We start from the raw sequence: 22760 nt of genomic DNA on the forward strand, positions 1-22760 counted from the left end.
TATGCATATGATTTTTTTTTATGAAAATACGAGAAATTACGTTGCATGCTCGGTTTTAATAAAATATACATATATGCATTAATTTATAAGTGATGAATACGATGACTTGTTTTTGAAGGAGATGAGTTGGTTGTGACTAATACGAACACAAAAATGTAAAGTCAAGGCTTAGTGGATGGGTAAAATTGTCGCTGATTTCCTTGCCACCGGGTAATGCGGTTATACGTAGATGGATCCATCGACTTAGAGTTGATACGAAAGTCACAACTAATGATCTGAATTCAATAAAGGAAAATTAACACGTTTATGATTACATGAAGAGATATGATTTGAATATGTTTATGTTACGATATGTTTAAGTTCACGCTTTTAAGGATCATGTAATTTATCTAAATTACAGTACTTTTCAATGTTGCATGCTACGTATATGTACTTGCTATATCGGTTCAGGTATGTTGAGTTTTTAGACTCACTAGGTGTGGGGACCCGGGCTCTAACTCAATTCTTTTGGGATTTAATTGGATCTTTGTTCGAAAATGTGGGTCAAAAATTTGCTTTTAACATTAATTCAAATGTATAGTCAAGCATAACATTGTCTTTATAAGAAATAACAACATAATGTACATACATGTCTGTCTAGTATAACCATACACTAGTGTTTACATACCAACTACAAACATAGGTGATACAGGTCTACATAGAAACCACTAGAAATCTTCCATGCCCGAGATCTCCACGCTATCATCAACCTCTCATTTAGCTCGCGACCCAGATCCTGCCCCACCTGTTGCCATGCACACATACAGACACGACAACAGCCGGATAACTCCGGTGAGAACATATCCCAGTATAAAACATGGATGCATGCAATGTAATAATCATGTACAAGAGCATAGCATATATCAAATAACATGAATGCAAATCTAAACATGTAGAAGAATACAACTCTGTATTCAACATTTAAATCTTGACTCGACTCATTTCTAATCTAGGAATCCCGGTGTGAATAAGACGGTCTGTCACCTACCCAGCCACTCGGGGTAACGGTACGTCTTATTTCTAGACTTCGGTCAACTCTGTATCGATGGTCTACACATAGAGCAAATCTACTGCTATGCGACGATACACCGAAACATCTAGTCTTGGCCAATCTGCCAATATCTCCTATCTCAGGACTCGAATATAAATCAATAAACAAGACATTACATAATCAATGTAATAACAATCTAGTATGTGATTTAGGGAAACTCGTATCAAATCTGAATCGAGTCGTGCAATCCCAAGACCACATGAATTATACCTTTCTTGTCGCACTGTCTGTGTCGTAGTCGAAGGCTTGAGTTCACAATAGCCAATACAATCTGAAATAGCATAATCGATGTGTACTCTATCAATATATATCTCAAACAACTCAATATACAAGGCTACAATCGGTTTCAATACAATTTGACGGCATAATGACGCGATTCCTCAATACCGGCATCTCAACAACAATAAAATCAATCACCCTTAACTCATAATCTCATCAAAATACAATTGTATACTCTGTAATCTGTATAACCCTACATACTACAAGCTGGAAAATCGAAACAATATCGTACGATATCCAAATATCAATCCGATTGCAATCTACAATGCTCAACATATCAAGAACACATATTTCTACACAAATCATAATTTCTCCAACATCTCAAATCTGAATCATGCTGAAAATGAGATATACTTACATCCTTTAATAGCAATTGATGAGAGGAGTTCAAAACCGAAGTTGGATCTAAAATCGGATACTCGGAAGTAGCACAATCTCAATTCTAAGTTAATGGAACTTGAAGAATGCTACCATGACTCTCTCGGTTCTTGCATGCTGTAAATCTGAAGAATGAGATGTCATGCCAAGGTATATATATAACATGCCAAGTGTGAAGACAAGAAACAAAGGTGGCACTTCGCATGCAGCACCGCGGGTGCGGCAGCTCAAGAGCGCGGGTGCGCTGTGCTCACGGCAGCCCTTGCATTTTCTGAAATTCTCGGACCGCGGGTGCGGTGATGTTATTACCGCGGGTGCGGTGTCTGTTCGCACAATTCCACCAATTTTTATCAATGCACCGCGGGTGCGGTCCTTCCTGTACCGCGGGTGCGGTGTGGCTTCAGCCATTCCTTTAAAATTCTCATTTTTATATCATACATTCTTACCTCTACAAGTCTAACATCAATTCCAGTTGATAATTCTCGAGCCTTACATTTCTCCCCCTCTTAAACAGGAGTTCGTCCTCGAACTCGGAAGCAATTAATCATACAAGTGTATACAAAAGCAGTAAAATCAACTAACAGAATACTTACATCACCTGAATAGCTCGGGATGCCTCTGTCTCATCTCAGACTCTGTCTCCCAAGTTGCTTCCTCGATGCCATGACGACTCCATTGAACCTTCACAAGCGGAATGATCTTGGTTCTAAGCTGTTTCTCCTTCCGATCAAGAATCTGTATCGGTCTTTCAACATAGCTCAGAGTCTGATCTAGCTCGGCTTCGTCAGGTTGAATGACACGAGAATCATCCGGCATGTATTTGCGCAACATCGATACATGAAAAACGTCATGTATACCGGACAGTGAAGGAGGAAGAGCAAGTTTGTAAGCTCGATCGCTAATCTTCTCAAGAATCTCATACGGACCGACGTATCTAGGAGACAACTTTCCTCGCTTGCCAAATCTGACAACGCCTCTGAAAGGTGAAATCTTCAAAAATACTCTGTCTCCCTGCTCAAATACCAACGGTCTGCGTCTGACATTGGCGTATTTCGCTTGCCTATCTTGTGCCGTCTTCATTCGTTTCTGAATGATCTTCACTTTATCGGTCATCTCACGAATCATATCAGGCCCTAATTCTGGTACCTCAGAGATATCATCCCAATACAGAGGAGATCTGCACTTCTTTCCGTATAAAGCTTCGAACGGTGCCATCTCAATGCTAGTCTGATAGCTGTTGTTGTATGAAAACTCACACAACGACAATGAATCTTGCCAACTAGTACCAAAATCTAGTACTACCGCTCTTAGCATGTCCTCTAAAGTCTGGATAGTCCGCTCTGACTGTCCGTCCGTCTGAGGATGATAAGCAGTGCTCAGGTGTAAAGTCGTACCCAAAGCCTGCTGTAAGCTGTGCCAGAAGTGAGAAGTAAATCGTGGATCACGATCTGATACGATCGACTTCGGCACACCGTGCAATCTGACGACCTCTCTGACATATAACTCTGCCATCTGATCGTGTCGATAGGTCATCCTGTACGGAATGAAACAGGTAGATTTGGTCAATCTGTCAACGATGACCCAAATCGAATCACAGCCCCGGGATGATCGAGGTAACTTCGTCACGAAATCCATGGAAATGTGGTCCCATTTCCTCTCAGGAACAGACAAACTCTGAAGTAAACCTCCGGGCTTCTTTCTTTCTGCCTTCACCTGCTGACAATTCAGGCATCTAGACACAAATTCTGCTACATCTGTCTTCATCTGTTTCCACCAGAATTGCGTCTTCAAGTCATTGTACATCTTCCTGCCACCAGGATGAATGCTGAACCGACTACAGTGTGCCTCTGACATGATCTGTCGTCTTAAATCTGAAACATCTGGCACCACTAGACGGTTATTCACATACAGAACAGAATCTCTGACCTGATATTCTGAGATATGTCCAGCTCTGACCATATCAATCGACCTCTGAACACTCGGATCAGTTCTCTGCGCTTCTTTGATCCTCAACATCAAATCTGGCTCAATCTGAATTGCAGCAAGTCGCAACGGTCTACTCTCTGTATCAAATGTTAATCCAGACAAGCAACAATCTTCTACTAAACTCGATACACCTATAGTCGACAAGGACAAAGAACATACCTTCCGACTCAAGGCGTCTGCTGCTGCATTCGACTTCCCTGGATAGTACTTGATCTCGCAATCAAAATCTTTCAGTAGATCAAGCCATCGTCGCTGCCTCATGTTCAACTCCGACTGAGAAAAGAGGTACTTCAAGCTTTTATGGTCCGAGTAGATCTCAAATTTCTCGCCATACAAATAATGACGCCAGATCTTCAAGGCAAAGACAATCGCCGCCAATTCAAGATCATGAATCGGATAACGGGTCTCGTGCGGCTTCAATTGTCTAGAGGCATACGCTATCACGTGCCCTCGCTGCATAAGAACACACCCTAGTCCTCTGTGAGATGCGTCACAATATACAACGAACTCACCTGTACCAGTAGGAATCGTCAAGACAGGCGCACTAGTCAGCCTCTTCTTCAGCTCTACAAAACTGGCTTCACAATCTTCGGACCACACAAATGGCATGTTCTTCTGTGTCAACTGGGTGATAGGCTTCGCTATACTGGAGAAATCTCTGATAAAACGACGATAATACCCGGCTAGACCCATGAAACTGCGTATCTCAGGCACAGAAATCGGTCTCGGCCAACTGATAACAGCCTCAACTTTACTCGAATCTACCGCAATACCATCTCCAGATATAATGTGACCCAAGAAGACAACCTGTCGCAGCCAGAATTCACACTTGGACAGTTTAGCATACAACTGCTCTTTTCTCAAAGTCTTCAGTACAATTCTCAGATGATCTGCATGCTCAGTCAGACTCTTCGAATATACCAAAATATCGTCAATGAACACAATCACAAAATCATCTAAATATCTCTGAAAAATGCGGTTCATCAAACTCATAAACACCGCAGGTGCATTCATCAACCCAAAAGGCATAACCACAAACTCGTAGTGTCCATATCTGGTTCGGAATGCAGTCTTCGGAATATCAACGTCTCTAACTCTGAGCTGATGATACCCTGATCTTAAATCAATCTTCGAGTATACAGAAGATCCCTGTAACTGATCAAACAAATCATCGATGCGCGGCAAATGATACTTGTTCTTCACTGTTGCCTTATTCAACTGCCTGTAATCAATACACAATCGCATCGAGCCATCTTTCTTTCGAACGAAAAGCACCGGAGCACCCCAAGGAGATACACTGGGTCTGATATATCCCTTGGACAGAAGATCTTCTAACTGTGCTTTCAACTCTTTCAGCTCTATCGGCGCTATCCTATACGGAGCTCTCGAAATAGGAACAGAACCGGGCATAAGATCTATGCTGAAATCAACCTCTCGAACCGGAGGCAACCCTGGAATCTCATCAGGAAAAACATCTGCAAACTCGCAAACCACTGGCAGATCTGCCAGTGCTGGGCTCGACTTCAGTAGATCTACTGAATATACAAGAAAGCCCTCTGCTCCTCTCTGAAGCAATCTACTCATAGTCAGAGCAGATACTAAGGGAATCCGAGATCTGGAACCCTTGCCGTAGAATTTCCACTCATCTGTCATTTCGGGTCTGAATCTGACAATCTTGTGGAAACAGTCTACAGTGGCCCTGTACTTGGTTAACATATCTATACCAACTATACAATCAAAATCAGCTAAACCAAGTACTACACAATCAAGATCAATCTCATGCCCCTCAAACTGAAGCATACAGTGTCTAACAGTAGTCACAGATATCAAACCACTTCCCAACGGAGAAGCTATAGACACTACATTCGACAACGACTCAACAGGCAATGAATGTCTCAATGCAAAATGCTCAGATATGAATGTATGAGATGCACCTGTGTCTATCAACACATATGCAGGATAACCACAAAGAAAACAGTTACCTGCTATCACGTCATCTGGCGCCTCCTGCGCCTGCTCCTCTGTCAGGGCAAAAACACGTGCCTGCTGTCTGGGAGGCTGACTCACTGTCTGACTACCTCCTGGTCTCTGCTGGGTCTGTGTAGAGGGTGGCTGAAAGGAGTGTACAGAAGATGCCTGTCTCTCCATCTGTGGCGCTGGTGCTGATGATCCTGCGCTCTGGAATCGTTGTGCACCTCTCTGGGGACAAACTCTGGCGAAGTGTCCCTGTTGCCTACAGATGTTGCAGCGTCCCAGAACTCCTTGACACTGCTCCGTGGCATGTCGCCCTCCGCACGAACCACAGTATGCGCCACTGTAATCTGACCCCTGACCTCTCTGTCGAGATCCACTCGAACTCGATGAACTACTTCCGGATTTCTTAAACTGTCTGCCCTTAGCCTTCAGAAATTCCTTCTTACCACTACCACTAGCTCCACTATCAAAACGAGGAGGAGGTGGTGGAAACTGTATGGTCGTGGACTGTGGCGGTCTCTGCCCCTGAACACCGTAGGAAGCCCCTCGCTGCCTGATCAAGCCAGCCTCTGCTCCCTTCGCTCGGTTCAGTGCCTCTGAAAAAGTACTAGGCCGGCCCGTGTTCACCAGGGTAAAGAAATCGGGATTCAATCCGTTGATGAACTGATCGGCCACTGCCTCGTCGTTTCCTGCAACATGCGGTGCAAATCGTAGCAATGCAGAGAATTTAGCAACATACTCCTCGATGTTCCACTGTCCCTGTCTCAGATTCGCAAATTCAGCTCCCTTATCTTTCCGGTAGGAGACGGGGAAGAAGCGCTGATAGAACTCATCCTTGAAGACTTTCCAGGAAATGTCAATGCCTCGGTGCTCCAAGGCTCTCTTCGTAGTCAACCACCGGCTCTTGGCAACCTCTTGCATCTGATGCCCTATCAATTTCACACGTCGCTCATCGGTATATGCCAACGACTCAAATAACATCTCGATATCATCAAGCCAGCTCTCGCACTCTACTGCACTCTCTGTGCCCTTCAGGGTAGGCGGATGGAAAGACTGAAATCTCTTCAATAAGGTCTCCATCGGCGTAGCGGTAACATCCATCTGTGCACCGGACGTGCTACCCTGCTCTGGCTGTGGTATACGTCTAGGCGGCATAAATCTGATTACAAAACTGATTAGTACACAATCAATATCATCTGTCTCAGCCCTCCTCTGATCATATACCTCTGATCGAGAATCGGTTCTGATTCAGGCTTGACAAGTATATGCTGTAAATCAATTCAAATACAATACAACATATAATAGGGAAAGCAATAAACCATGCTAGCATCTCAAAAGCAAGGAAGATGACTCGATCTACCCCGCTCATTCTACTCTATCTCAGTCTACAGAACCTACGGCTCTGATACCACCTGTTGTGGGGACCCGGGCTCTAACTCAATTCTTTTGGGATTTAATTGGATCTTTGTTCGAAAATGTGGGTCAAAAATTTGCTTTTAACATTAATTCAAATGTATAGTCAAGCATAACATTGTCTTTATAAGAAATAACAACATAATGTACATACATGTCTGTCTAGTACAACCATACACTAGTGTTTACATACCAACTACAAACATAGGTGATACAGGTCTACATAGAAACCACTAGAAATCTTCCATGCCCGAGATCTCCACGCTATCATCAACCTCTCATTTAGCTCGCGACCCAGATCCTGCCCCACCTGTTGTCATGCACACATACAGACACGACAACAGCCGGATAACTCCGGTGAGAACATATCCCAGTATAAAACATGGATGCATGCAATGTAATAATCATGTACAAGAGCATAGAATATATCAAATAACATGAATGCAAATCTAAACATGTAGAAGAATACAACTCTGTATTCAACATTTAAATCTTGACTAGACTCATTTCTAATCTAGGGATCCCGGTGTGAATAAGACGGTCTGTCACCTACCCAGCCACTCGGGGTAACGGTACGTCTTATTCCTAGACTTCGGTCAACTCTGTATCGAGGGTCTACACATAGAGCAAATCTACTGCTATGCGACGATACACCGAAACATCTAGTCTTGGCCAATCTGCCAATATCTCCTATCTCAGGACTCAAATATAAATCAATAAACAAGACATTACATAATCAATGTAATAACAATCTAGTATGTGATTTAGGGAAACTCGTATCAAATCTGAATCGAGTGGTGCAATCCCAAGACCACATGAATTATACCTTTCTTGTCGCACTGTCTGTGTCGTAGTCGAAGGCTTGAGTTCACAATAGCCAATACAATCTGAAATAGCATAATCGATGTGTACTCTATCAATATATATCTCAAACAACTCAATATACAAGGCTACAATCGGTTTCAATACAATTTGACGGTATAACGACGCGATTCCTCAATACCGGCATCTCAACAACAATAAAATCAATCACCCTTAACTCATAATCTCATCAAAATACAATTGTATACTCTGTAATCTGTATAACCCTACATACTACAAGCTGGAAAATCGAAACAATATCGTACGATATCCAAATATCAATCCGATTGCAATCTACAATGCTCAACATATCAAGAACACATATTTCTACACAAATCATAATTTCTCCAACATCTCAAATCTGAATCATGCTGAAAATGAGATATACTTACATCCTTTAATAGCAATTGATGAGAGGAGTTCAAAACCGAAGTTGGATCTAAAATCGGATACTCGGAAGTAGCACAATCTCAATTCTAAGTTAATGGAACTTGAAGAATGCTACCATGGCTCTCTCGGTTCTTGCATGCTGTAAATCTGAAGAATGAGATGTCATGCCAAGGTATATATATAACATGCCAAGTGTGAAGACAAGAAACAAAGGTGGCACTTCGCATGCAGCACCGCGGGTGCGGCAGCTCAAGAGCGCGGGTGCGCTGTGCTCACGGCAGCCCTTGCATTTTCTGAAATTCTCGGACCGCGGGTGCGGTGATGTTATTACCGCGGGTACGGTGTCTGTTCGCACAATTTCACCAATTTTTATCAATGCACCGTGGGTGCGGTCCTTCCTGTACCGCGGGTGCGGTGTGGCTTCGGCCATTCCTTTAAAATTATCATTTTTATATCATACATTCTTACCTCTACAAGTCTAACATCAATGCCAGTTGATAATTCTCGAGCCTTACACTAGGTATGATTGATGCAGGTGAAACTAGGTGTTGAAGATTAAGTAGGCGGAGCTGGGAGCATGCGTAATAACCCGAGGACCTTGCATTCTTCTGCATATTATGTTTACGAGTCACGGGTGAAACAATGTTTAAAATGTTTTCACATCTTTTTATGCTATGACAATGTTGAGTTCTTTTCAAAACAGTAGTCTAGAAATCGATGATCTTTAGATTTAATTAACTACGGTTATTGTTATTAAGGGGTTGAATGACTTTTTAAAATGCATGATTGACTGCTTTTATTGCATGTATGTGTTCGATTTTTTTCGAAAATAGCTTTCAAAAAAAATTTCTAGTAGTGTTTTAGTAGTAGACGTTACAACATAGTTCCTCACTTATAATGAAATAATTGTAAGTACTTAATTTTTACCTATAAAGTACCTATTTTGAGGATGTCAAAATATATATTTTGAAGTTAATATTGAGTGGCTTTTGATGATTAGATTCGTGAATAAAAAATATGATACCTAAATTCGTACAAATATACCCAATTTGATTCCTTATATACTTGATTTTACCCTTCTAAGACTCAATTTTAATTATTTTGAGATGTCAAAAAATATATTTCAAGTAATATTGAGTGACTTTTGATGTGTCATCATGCTAAAATGTGATATCTAAATTGATACAAATAATAACTAATTCGAGTATACAAATGCTTGATTTTACTCCATAAATAATCATATCCAATTATAAATATATATTCATAAGTCTAATCGAAAATTATTGATAAGAATAACGAATAATTACCAATAACTATTATAGATGAATTCTAATAAGTATGATATCAAATTAGACATCTCTTTATTACTTTAATGAATATCAATAAGCGAATGCGATCTCGAATTTGAGTATTGTAGGGTCAAAAACAGGTATATGTGATATCAAATTAGGAACTTTTGTACCAGTTTAGGTAGCGTATTTTTACTTCACGAATTACACCATCAAAAGCACTCAATATTAACTTCAGTATTGTAGAGTAAAAAACATGTATATGTAGTACAATTTAATACATTTTATACCAATTTAGGTATCATATTTTTACTTCTAAAATTGCACCATCAAAAGCCAATCAATATTAACTTCAAACTATATTTTTGACATCTCCAAATAATCGAATATGAGTATTGTAGGGTCAAAAAAGGTCTATGTGGTCTCGATTTTGGTACTTTTTTTTATATCAATTTAGATAGAATATTTTTATTTCACGAATTACACCATCAAAAGCCAAAAAATATTAACTTTAAAATATATTTTTCGGCATTCCCAAATAATTGAATTTGAGTATTCTAAGGTCAAAAACTGGTATTTGTGGTCATGAATTAGGTACTTTTTGTACTAATTTAGGTATCGTATTTTTACTTAAAGAATTATACCATATAAAACCGCTGAATATTAACTTCAAATTATGTTTTGTAATCTCCAAATAAATGAATTTGAGTATTGTAGGATAACAGATTGATAACAATTTAGGAGTGGTAACAGATTGATACACATGTATATTTGGTCTCAAATTAGACACTTTTATAACAATTTAGGAGTGGTAACAGATTGATACATAAAAACTACTCAATATTAAGTTTAAATTATATTTTTTGACATTCACAAATAATCGAATTTGAGTATTGTAGGGTGAAAAACATATAAATTTGGTATTGAATTGTAGCGTCCGAAAATAATTCCACGTAGACCGCATGCATGAAAATTATAAAGTTGCTAAAATATTTTAATTAAAATATTTTGAATGCATGAATGATATATTTTGAGTGAATAAATGATTAATTGTTTACTTTTGTTTGATTTCATGATTTAAAAATTTTCAGACGAATATCAGTGGTTCACCGAAACAGAGGACTAAAAACGTTTAAGGTGTAAAAGTTTTAAAAGCTAAATTTTAATTTTTACTTAAGAAAAAATTTATTGTATTTTTAAGGTTAAGTTTAAATTAATTAGTGAGAGCAATGGATTTTATAAATAATTTTTTTAAATAGATATTTTTAAATCATTTAATTTGAGGCCTAATTATTTTATTAATCTTAATGGGCCTAATTAATTATTTAAAAAGCTAGGCTTAATTAAGCTCATTAATTAAGTGTTTAGGAAATCTTTTTAATATTTTTTAAAAGAATTCTACACACACCTAAACACCGAAACACACACACACAATTCACGTAAATTGAAGGAGAGAAGAGAGGAATCGGCCAAATCTAGGGAAGCTTGCAAGGAAGTTTTTGATTTTTTTTCTTCTTCGTTCTTGGATCTTCTTCCTCGTTCTTCCTTCCAATAGCGAACACCCGACTCCCTTGCATCCCAAGGTGGGTACGTATTCGGTTCTATTTTGACAAGAAAAAGTTGTGAAAATATAAATCGTCATCCGTTCGTCACCGACGTTCTACCGCTACGGTATTCGTATTTCGAGCGTTTTGAACGCAAAAGCACGTTTTTAAACCTTCTTTTTGCACCATTCAAATCATATTATGTGTGTTTAATCACGTTTGCATGAAAAATATGAAACCATCCTTTTGTTTTCGTTTTTATGGCTTGTACATCTTAAAACTTTGATTTTCATGCATTGAAACAAATGCTTACGATGCACAAATGGGCTGCCATGATAGGACTATGGGAAGGGACGATTTTCAACATATTTAAGGGTCCATAGATGCATGTTCAAGGGCTGGACAATATGGATGCAAGAGCTGAACGAATTTTTTTTTTTTTAGGAGTCCTAGGAAGAAGCAGGCTCTTAGCTGCTGTAGGGACATGTTCATAGGTCCTAATAGGGTATATTCATGGTCCTAGTTGGCATGTGAAAGGCTGGAAAGGGAGTATAAAGGTTGCACGTCGCTTTGGGTCGCTTAAGGCATTTAGGGGCGTAGGTTTAAGGTTGCAAGTGATAGGGTTGTAAAGGCTGGTCCAGTAGAGTTCTAAGGGTTCACTCTAGGTCCTAGGATGGGTACATAGGGTCTGGACATGATGGTTAAGGGCTAGGCTCGATGGATTGAAAGTTGGCTTGGGCTAGGGTTTGATAAATTGTTCAGAAAATTCAATAGGCATTCTAAGCTATCCCGAGGTTCTTAAATGGTTTGATTTGGGTTGCATAAGGTATGGTAGTGTTAATAAGCTAGGGTTAAAGTTTGGTTAATTTTTGAGTCGATTCAGGTTAAAACCGGGACATACGATTAAGTTTTAAAAGGAATTGGGAAATTAGTTGAGGAGATTAATTTTACGTCTAAGAAATTTTTATGGGTGTATTCTAAGGTCATATTAAGTTTAGGGATGAAATGTCTATGTTTAAAATTTTGGAAGAAAATATTAAGTTTTGAATTTATTCGGGTTAAAAACGCTTCATGGTTTAGTCATTAAGTTATTAAATTGTAAGGCTCGAGTTTACGTCTAAAAAAAATATTAGAGGACATTTAATCTTTTACGATGATTTGGGATGGGCTCGAGCCAATAAAAGTAAGAAAAAACCAAAATCGGGAATTTTTTATTCCAAGGGTAAAATGGTCATTTTGCATCCCGTGTAGTATGACAGGTCTGACAGTGTCCAGAAAAATCATAATACATGCTAAATGATATTTTAAAATGTTTATGAAGAAAATATGAGATTTTATGATTTATGATAAAGTTGTTCAATTTTTACTGTTAAATTGTTATTTTACGAATTTGGAAAAGGGGCGATATTTATGATTAAAAATAAAAGAAAAATATTTTGAAGTATATGAATTGATTGTGACAAAAAAGGATATAATATATGATTATTGAGAATATCGTGAGGTAGAATACCCACAGGGAGCCCAACGATCGTATTTCAATTTACGTCGGTGCCTAGTGTTCGTCTCCATGCGCAATGGTGAGCTAAGATTGATCAATCAACCAAATGATATAGCTAGTCACTTTCAAAGATCAAATTTTACCTAAAATGATATATGATGAAGGAAAGCTTTATGATTAAATGATTTATGATTTATTTATAATTACAAGCTTATTTTAAATAAAAGTATGATTTTAATGCATGTGCATGTATATGTATTATTTGTTACATATAATTAGAACGTGTTGAGTCATTAAACTCACTAGGTTTGAATATTGCATGTGATAATGAGATTAAGAGAGATGCTGACTAAAAGGATCGGTTAGTAGGTGACAAGTGTTTAGAGGGGGGAGGGGGGTTGAATAAACACTCACTGATTATAAATTTTTTTTCGAAGATTGGGTTCAATTTAGTGAAAAACTGACACTCGGTATCTCGCCAGTCGATAACAATCAGTTTAACTGAAAAACAGTTGCGGAAGTAAACTGACTTAAAGATATAATAACTGATAGTAACTGAAATAAAATGCACACGATTTGTTTCTGGATGTTCCGAGAATAGAATAACTCATACTTCACCCCTTCTATCACGAAGATAGGATTTTCACTAAAAGACTTTGATTGAATACAAACGTTGTACTGACCCACTTTATTTTGGAATTAACACTGCCAAAACTGAAACTCTTAGTTCACAATAACTTTTACAGTGCGTGACTGAATATAACACAACTGAATGAATCTAACAAAGATTTCAAAGTGCTAACAAGCTCGTAAATGTAGCCTTGATTTCTATTGATAAATCTGATAAGAGTGAGCTCTTGATATCTGAATGCGAGTGGTGATTTTAGCAGAGTAACAACAAGATTGAATAGAATAGTAGTTCGCGTGTTGTTTTCTCAGCTGCATTCTTAACTTATTTATATGCTTCCCTCTCAACGGTAATATTAAATAATATTTGAATCTTTATATCCGTTGATTGCCACGTCAATATTCTCTGACATTCGTACACTGTAATCTCTGAAATACGGCGTTCCACTACTAGTTGCAGTCTGTTGTACTATTTGTCGGTTGTCGTTCTCAACTGATGACGTGTACAGCTGAGAGATCAGCTGAAGGATACTTTTCTTGAAAACTCATAACTGATTGTTTCAACCGATCAGTTCCCTACTGATCAGTAAATTAGATTATGCTTCAACTGATCAGTTCGACGAAGATAAGATTTAGCTGGTACGCATTAATCTTCAGCTAATGACAACTAACAGTTGTAAGATTTTAGTCTCGTTTGCCTTTGATCAGTTATTCCAATAAGTTCGATGCTTAGTTTGTCAAATCACTGAAATTTAGTTTCCAACAATTTCCCCCTTTTTGGTGATTGAAAAAACTCAGAATTTAATAAACTGATCAGTTGAAGTAAAAGAATGCTTTGAATCATTGTAGATAAAATAATTTTTTTAGTGTACAAATTCGTACAAAGAAAACAAATAATCTTCAACTAATAACTGTCAATAGTTGTCTCTTCAGTTGTATCCTCTCTTATTCTTTCATTAATCTAGCTGCTTCCCCCTTTTCGTCAAGCACATCGACTTTGAGAGATAGAATCCTAACATCAGCTGCAATATCTTTGACAGCAGTCAATACAGTAGTTTGCAGCAAGTCGATTTTCTTTGAGACATATGTCTCCATGGATTCAACTCTCTTGCTGATTGAGTCTTGAGTAAAGGAAAGACTCAGCTAATCCTCTGTTCTTTTTAAGCTCGTCGATTGCAAAGATGATGGAGGTCACAACTGTTTGAATAGATTTCAGTTTCCCTGAGTTGAATTCACTGGAGGAGTTCAACTTCAGAGAGTGAGCAAGTTGAGTGCTGTGAATCTCCTTTATTTCTTGCATTATTTTTGACATGTTGAGCTGAATGTCCTGAATTTATTCAAGGACCAAATCCATGTCTGATGATGGATGAGGAGATACTGGTCCAGACGGCCCTGGTTCTTGTTCCTTGGTAGATTGATCAAATATCACCAAAGTCCGGTCAGAAACCTATGTTTCAACATGTGTCAGCTCTTGAACATCTTGCACTCTGACTTCTTCTTGAATAGGAGGAGAAGAAGATGGATTTGGATCAGTAGATGGATTGTCCTGCTGATTACGTTGTTGATCTGTGGTAGTTTCAGTTGGAGGGTCAGTGACTGATGGTTCTGATTGTTGGTCAACTGAAACTCATTGTGGTTCGTCAACATGCAACTGAGCCTCCTCAGTGTCAACAGTAGGCTCAACAGTTGAGTGAATTTGCACATCAGTTTGAACCTCTTGTTCAGCAGAGACAGGGATACGAGCATCTGTAGCTATTTGATCAGTTGAGAGATCAACTGATTCAGTTGAAGGCACATTTGATTGAAATTCTCGGGCGACTGACTGAATGATCTCATCGATATTAGCAAGTGTCAAGTCAGCGTCCGAGTAAAGTTGAGGATCATCAACAGAAGAAGATGGTGGCACATCCTGAATTGGCTCTACTGTTGTAGCAACAGCTTGTTTTGGGGATGACTCTTTGTGCTGAGACGACGGTTCATTTTCTTCTTCTTCTGAAGTGCCTTCATGATTGATTAGCTCTTGATCCATTTACCAAAACTTTATCTACGATTGCAGAGCAATAAGATCTGTGTCCAACTGAGTGAGCACAGCTCGATCATTATAAGCAGTTGGACTTGTGGGAATGTAGTTGCTTTTGAGCTTTTCAATCAGTTGACCCAGCTTATTGTCTCTTATTTTATCAAAGAAATAATTCTTTCTCCCCAATGCCTGAACAATTGTAGCAGCTTTGACCATTTTGAGAACAATTGCTTCCAATTTGATGAATGTATCTAGTTTAGACTTCTTTTTCAATTGTTTGGCAATTTTCCAAGTGTGAGTTCTGAACCTCGTCCAAGTGTGAGTTCTGAACCTCGTCCAAGCATCATAAATTTTCAGTTTGGATTCAGCAAAAGCATTGACCTGTTCCCAGATGAGGTCAATGTGAGTCTGGATTGCATTTGATGGCCTGGTCTCTTCGATCAACTTGCCCTTTCCTTTCTCATCAGAAAGAATATGTGGAATGTTCAGTCCAGAGTGAGTAGCGTCCACTCGTTCCTGAATTTTGATTCCCTTGGGTCGAGCAGGAGCAAGGATTGTAGGTCGCTTGATATTGGTAAAAAAAGCTGAAACTCTTGATGATTCCTTCTTTTTACCTGCTGTAGTGACGACCTTTTTGGATAGATCAGTTGGTGGAGGTAACTGATCTTTAGCTGAAACATCAGCTGGAATAGCTTTCAAAGGAATAGACTGAATAGGCTGTTGAGCATCTGATTGCTTCAATCTATCAGCTTGGAAAGATGCCAACATTGCTATTGGCTTTGTTATTTGTGCCCTTTGTTTCTTTGTAATCAACTGAAAAGGTGTTTCCTCAGAATCTGATCCACTGACAATCAGTTTTCTCTTGATGGTTTTCAGTTGAGCCAAAGTTCTTCCCTTCTTTATTGACTTGGGAACATCTTGATGCGTCCCAATCTTCTTTTTGATCTTGAGAAACTGATCAGGAGAGATGTCCAGTTTAGTCTTTGTTGGCTGAAAAATCTTGGCATTGAAGACTTTGAATTTTGATGATCTCTCTGAATCATCAGCCACCGGTCCTTTGACTTTCATCAAGTAACTCAGCTGAACTGCGAATCTTTTGGACTGCTTGGTGGACTGAAACATATTCTTCAAGATATTGAAGATATGGTGCTTCCAGTTCAGTCTTCGTCCAGCCATGATAAAAGTAATGGCTTGAAATTTCTCCAAGGTAAGTGCAGCAAATGATCCTGCCTTCGCCATAGCCCCTTGGCTACAATATCAGCCAGCAACTGAACTTCGTGCTTCAGTTCTCTCTTTGGATCGGAAACTTTGATTTTTCGTCCATCAGCAGAAAGTAGAGTTTGCATCTCTTCGACATCAAATGCCTTAACGTCAGCAAGGTTTGCCAGCCCATCAGAAGGCAATAAGAAAATTTCTCCAAACGATTCTTCAGAAATGGTCAACAACTGACCATTGACAATAGTGATGATGCTTCCATTAGAATTGATATTCCCGTTAGAGTAGAAATCCTGAAGTTCCTTCGGGTAGATCTTTTGTGAAGATTGCCCCAAAAATGTCCTCAACCCAGCTGATTCTAGGTTCAGAAAGATGTTCTTGACATCGGCCTCTCCGACTGATAGAACTGATTCAAAATTGATAGCCATAGCATTCAACATGTGAGCGGGAATTTGATTTGCAATTAGAACTGAATGATTTCCTGCGAAAAATAAAGCTTGAATTTGCTTTTGCTCTGAGAATTTTAGGTAAGCGTAAGGAATAAGAACTGAAATGGAGCGGGCAAAGTTCTTATGTACGTGACTGTTCGAATTATTGGACACGTGTCAGTCCAGGAAATTTTGAATAAAAGACGTGTGTACGTGTGGTAAAAGCGTGTGTTGAAAATACATGGATTAAAAGGGTCCACGTTTCAACCTATAGTTTGTTGAAAGATTGCATTTAATGCTTTGATAATCTGTCACATCACTAAATTTGGAATAAAAAATGGTTAATTTGTTAACTTATGTGAGAAGATTAGTGAAATAATCAGTTGTAAAACTGTGTCTTTTCAGTTGAAGATTCACTAACTGCTGTCTTCTCAGTTAACCTTTTAATCCAACATTCCCCCTTAATAAATGCATATAAAGATTACGAGAATTTAAGCAAGACGAATCAAATTAAATCTTATGCTTAGAAGGTTAATCGTCTGCCGTAATGATTTTGTCCTTCCTTGACCCTGGCCTATAAATAAGAATAGCTCGGTTAGTCTCAATCATATCATCAAACAACAATTAAAAGCTATAATGGCAGGTGCAAGTGGCTCGAAGACTCCAGATATGGCGGAAGAATTTATGAACTCATCTTTTGAGAAAAGAAAAACTGATATGGAAGATGAAGTCTTCCACAAAATCCTTCGATACTGGGAGGAGCTTCAAGGTCTCCAGTTCCTCCAAGAGTGTGGAATGGCTACCACCCCCAAACTGGTGGCAAAACTCAAGAAATACCGGGAACGCTTTCACGTTGCTGATACGGTGGACATTTTCGAAAATGAATATGTCTACCAACTAATGCTCCAGAAGGAAAGGAAGATCCTAGAGCGAATAGCTGACTCAGATAGCTTCCTTAAGACTTCCACCGGAGATTTAACCCGTTGGTTGAACAAGTGGAGGTTTTTGTTGGAGATGAATTTTTCGATGTACTCCATGCTAATTTCTTTAAATAAATAAAATGTTTATCTCATTTATCTTTGTCTTTTATTTTCCTGCAAGAGTTAATCTCATCAGTTGATAAGTAAATCACGAACTGAACATAATAATTGACAAAAGATTAACTGACATCAGTTGAAATTCAAATGGATAAAAGACGAATTAAATGAGCCGTAATTGACAATAGAACTGATAGATAACACGAATTAATTAACAACTGATATCATCAGTAAAACTGATTAGGATAAATCAATTAATCCAAGTATATTGCGAAAGTGAGAAAACTTAGTCTCGGGCAATGGTTTGGTGAAGATGTCAGCTGCTTGCTGTTCAATTGAGACATATTCCAGTCTTATGTCCTTCTTCAAGGCATGATCTCTGATAAAGTGATGTCTGACATTTATGTGCTTGGTCCTTGAGTGAAGAACTGGATTGTAGGTAATAGCAATCGTGCTTGTATTGTCACAAAATATGGGCGATTCTTTAGCCTCAACTACATAATAACTCAGTTGTTGCTGAACCCAGAGCAGTTGAGCACAGCAGCTTTCAGCAGCAAGGTATTCTGCTTCAATTGTGGAAGTTGCTATCGATGTTTGCTTCTTGCTGAACCAAGAGATCAGTCTGTCTCCTAGAAACTGACATGATCCACTTGTACTTCTACGATCAAGCTTAAATCCTGCATAATCTGCACTTGAATATCCAACTAAATTGAAAGAGGAGTCTTTATAATATCATAACTCAACATTTTGTGTGTCCTTAAGATATTTTAAAATACGTTTGGCAGCTGAAAAATGTGATTGCTTAGGGTTTTCCTGAAATCTAGCACACATATAGACATCAAATACAATATCAGGACGACTAGCAGTTAGGTGCAATAATGAACCTATTAAACCTCTGTAAAGTATCGCCTCAACTGATATTCCCCCTTGCTCAGTGTCCAGTTTCACTGATGAGCTCATGGGAGTACTTGCAGCTGAACACGACTCCATGCCAAATTTCCTCTTCGTGTATTTAGTTTGACTTATAAAAGTGCCTATCTCCAGTTGCTTCACTTGCAGTCCAAGAAAGAATGTCAGTTCACCCATCATGCTCATTTCAAATTTCTCCTACATCAACTTAGAAAATTTCTCGCATAATTTGGGGTTAGTTGACCCAAATATGATGCCATCAACATAAATTTGAACAAGTAAAATGTGATCATTCTTTGAAAATTTGAACAATGTCTTATCAACTGATCCAACAGAAAAATCGTGATCAGTTAGAAATTTTGAAAGAATTTCATACCAAGCTCTTGGAGCTTGTTTAAGACCATATAAGGCTTTGTTCAAATGGTAGACATGATCAGGAAAAATGATGATTGATAAAACCTGGAGGTTGTTCAACATAGACTTCCTCTTGCAACTGACCATTCAAGAATGCACGCTTTACGTTCATCTGGTAGGCTTTGAAGTTCTTGAATGATGCAAAGGCAAGGAATATTTTGATAGCTTCCAGTCTTGCAACCGGTGCATATGTTTCATCATAATCAATTCCTTCTTCTTTCCTATATCCTTGTGCTACTAGTCTCGCCTTGTTGTGCACAACTGAACCGTCTTCGTTCAGTTTGTTCCTGTACATCGATTTTGTACCTATAAAAGTTTTTGAAACTGGTCTTGGAACTAGGTTCCAGACATTGTTATGGGTAAACTGATTCAGCTCCTCTTGCATTGCATTTGTCCAGTTTGGATCAACAAGAGCTTCATCAGTTTTCTTTGGTTCCGACTGCGATACAAAAGCTGAATGAATAAATAATTGAACATTTGATTTCTTGTTCTTACCAGGTCAGATGGATTACCTATCACCAATTCTGGAGGATGTGATTTCTTCCATCTGAGTTCAGAGTTTGTTGTGTCCAAGTCAGTAATTGCTTCTGCAGGCAACTGAATGTTTTCAGTTTCAGTTGGAGCTGTTTTAGTTGGTAACTGAATATCATTTCTTTGCTCTTCCAACTGATTTTCAGGAACTACTTCCTGTTCAACTGATTGATCCACAATTTCAGGTTCAGGTGTTTGAAGGATGTTTCGATTGATATGATTTTCTTTTTCATGATCATCCTCCAAACTGATATCTGTAAATCGATCAACTGGCACAACTGGATTAGTTGGCTTATCAGTTAGTACAGTTTCATAAAAAAAACATGTATAGACTCTTCAACATTTAGTGTGCTCTTGTTAAAGACTCTATAAGCTTTGCTAACTGAAGAATATCCCAAAAATATTCCATCTGCAGATTTAGCATCAAAGGCTTTTAAATGATTTTTGTCATCGTCAAAATAAAACATCTGCAGCTGAATATTTTGAAGTAAGAAATCACACCTTTTCGTCCATGCCAGATCTCATAAGGTGTTTTCAAATTATTTTTATTAATCATCGATCTGTTCTGAGTATAACACGCAGTGTTTATTGCCTCTGTCCAAAACCTTTAAGAAATACCAGAATCAGCAAGCATTGTTCTAGCAGCTTCTTTAAGGGTCCGATTTCTCCTCTCAGCTACACCAGTTTGCTGAGGAGTTCTAGCTGCTGAGAGCTCATGCTTAATTCCAGTACTTTCTAAAAAAATTTGAAAGAATTTGATTGATGAATTAAGTTCCTCGATCGGATCTGATTCTATCAATTCCAACTGATTTCTCGTTTAATAGTCTTTTGAAAAGCTTGATCAGTTGTGCAGCAGTTTTGTCTTTGGATTTGAGAAAAATAACCCAAGTAAATCTTGAAAAATCATCTACAACCACCAAGGTGTATTTCGTTCCTCCTAAGCTCATGATTGGTATTGGACCAAATAGATCCATATGTAACAGCTCTAAGCATCGGGAAGAAGATTTACAACCCTTGTTTTTAAAAGAAGATTTAAATTGTTTACCAAACTGACATGCTGAACAAATTTTATCTTTGATAAAATCCATTTTGGGCAGACAATATCGTGATTACTCATATATGCAATAGATTTAAAGTTCAGGTGATTTAATCTCTTATGCCACAACCAGTTTTTAGAAGATTTTGAAGCAATAAAACATACTGGTGCATAAGGTTGATCATTCCAACTGATTTTGTAAGTGTTTCCACACCGTTTGCCAGCTAGTATGACCTTATCAGTTGCATCTTTGACTGAACAAGAATCTTTGTCAAACTTAACTGAGAATCTATTATCGCATAACTGACTAATGCTAATCAGATTATACTTGAAATTCTCAACTAATAAAACATTATTAATGATAAAGTTACCATGGATAAGCTTACCCTTAGCCACAGTTTTACCTTTGGAATTATCTCCGAAACTGATGTTTGGTCCAGTGTACTTGATCAGTTTAGATAACAAATTTGCATCTCCCGTCATGTATCGTGAGCATCCACTATCCAAGTACCAGATTGATTCCTTGCTTGTACCTGTTACCTGCAATCACACACAAGATATAATTTTGGTACCCTTTTCTATTTGAGTCCAAAATTGATTAGTCCTTTTGGAACCCAGACTTGGATCAGTCTAACTGACTGTCCAGTTGCTGTATTCCAGATGGTCTTTCTCGATTTGTGTGTGCTTGATGTGTAGTGTGCAAATGAGACAACATGTGATTTGGCTTTGTTCAACTGATTGTTCAGCCGATATCTTTTCTGAACTGGCTTGTTGTTATAGTAATTGGAGTAGCCATTTGAATAATTCCTGCTAAATCTTGTTGACGATTGACTGCGTGAGTCAGTCAAAACTTTTGGGCTATAACCAATATCAGGGTTCAGTAACCAAGATGAAATGTCTTCCAATGATACTCGACCAAAACTGAATATGGATAAAGGGAAATACATTCACTTTGTCAAATCAGATGTGGTACAAGTTTTATCAGTAAATGATTTCTGTGAGTTCTGTATTTCAGTTCATGCAACAGATGATTTGTTCCAAGCCTGAATAAGCTCAGTTTGCTTTGAATTTTCAAGCATCAACTTCTGAATCATTGATTGATTCCTGCTTCTTCCAGCATTGACCTCAGCAATTTCCCTTTTTAGACTCAACACATCAAATGATATATCAGTTTTAGTTTTATTGTCTATGGGATCATTTTGCTTTGCTCTGGCCTTTTCAAAAGATAATGCAAGCTTGTGGTACTCGTTAAGCATGTCATGAAGAGTTGAAATGAGTTATTCTCTGTGGGGACCTGGGCTCTAACTCAATTCATTTTGGGATTAATTGGATCTTTGCTAGAAAATGTGGGTCAAAATTTTGCTTTTAATATCATAAACAAATGTATATAAAACATACACAAGATCTATCTCAAATTTATTTCATTAAAAACACACATGTCTTGTTCCAACATTATCATACCAACTAGTGTTTTTAGTACAACTACTTGTCATATATACAATCACTAGTAATCTTCTACGTCCAAAATCACCACGCTATCTTGATCTCTCATCCTCGTCAAGTTCTTCTGGACCCTGATCCTGTCCCCCCTGTTGTTATGCACACATACAGGCACAACAACAGCCGGAAACTCCGGTGAGAACAAATCCCAGTATAAAATATGTATACATGCATGTCATGAAATTTCATACAAAATCATAACACATAATTCAGTAATTATGACACATTAGTGAATACAGATAAAACAATTCGACTCTTACTCTTTAACTCGACTCGTATCTAAATCTAGGATCTTAGTGTGAATAAGACGTAACAAGTCTACCATCTACTCTCCCAATCGT

The sequence above is a fragment of the Primulina eburnea genome, chromosome 4 (genome assembly GCF_022965805.1).
Source record: "Primulina eburnea isolate SZY01 chromosome 4, ASM2296580v1, whole genome shotgun sequence".
Classification (NCBI taxonomy): domain Eukaryota; kingdom Viridiplantae; phylum Streptophyta; class Magnoliopsida; order Lamiales; family Gesneriaceae; genus Primulina; species Primulina eburnea.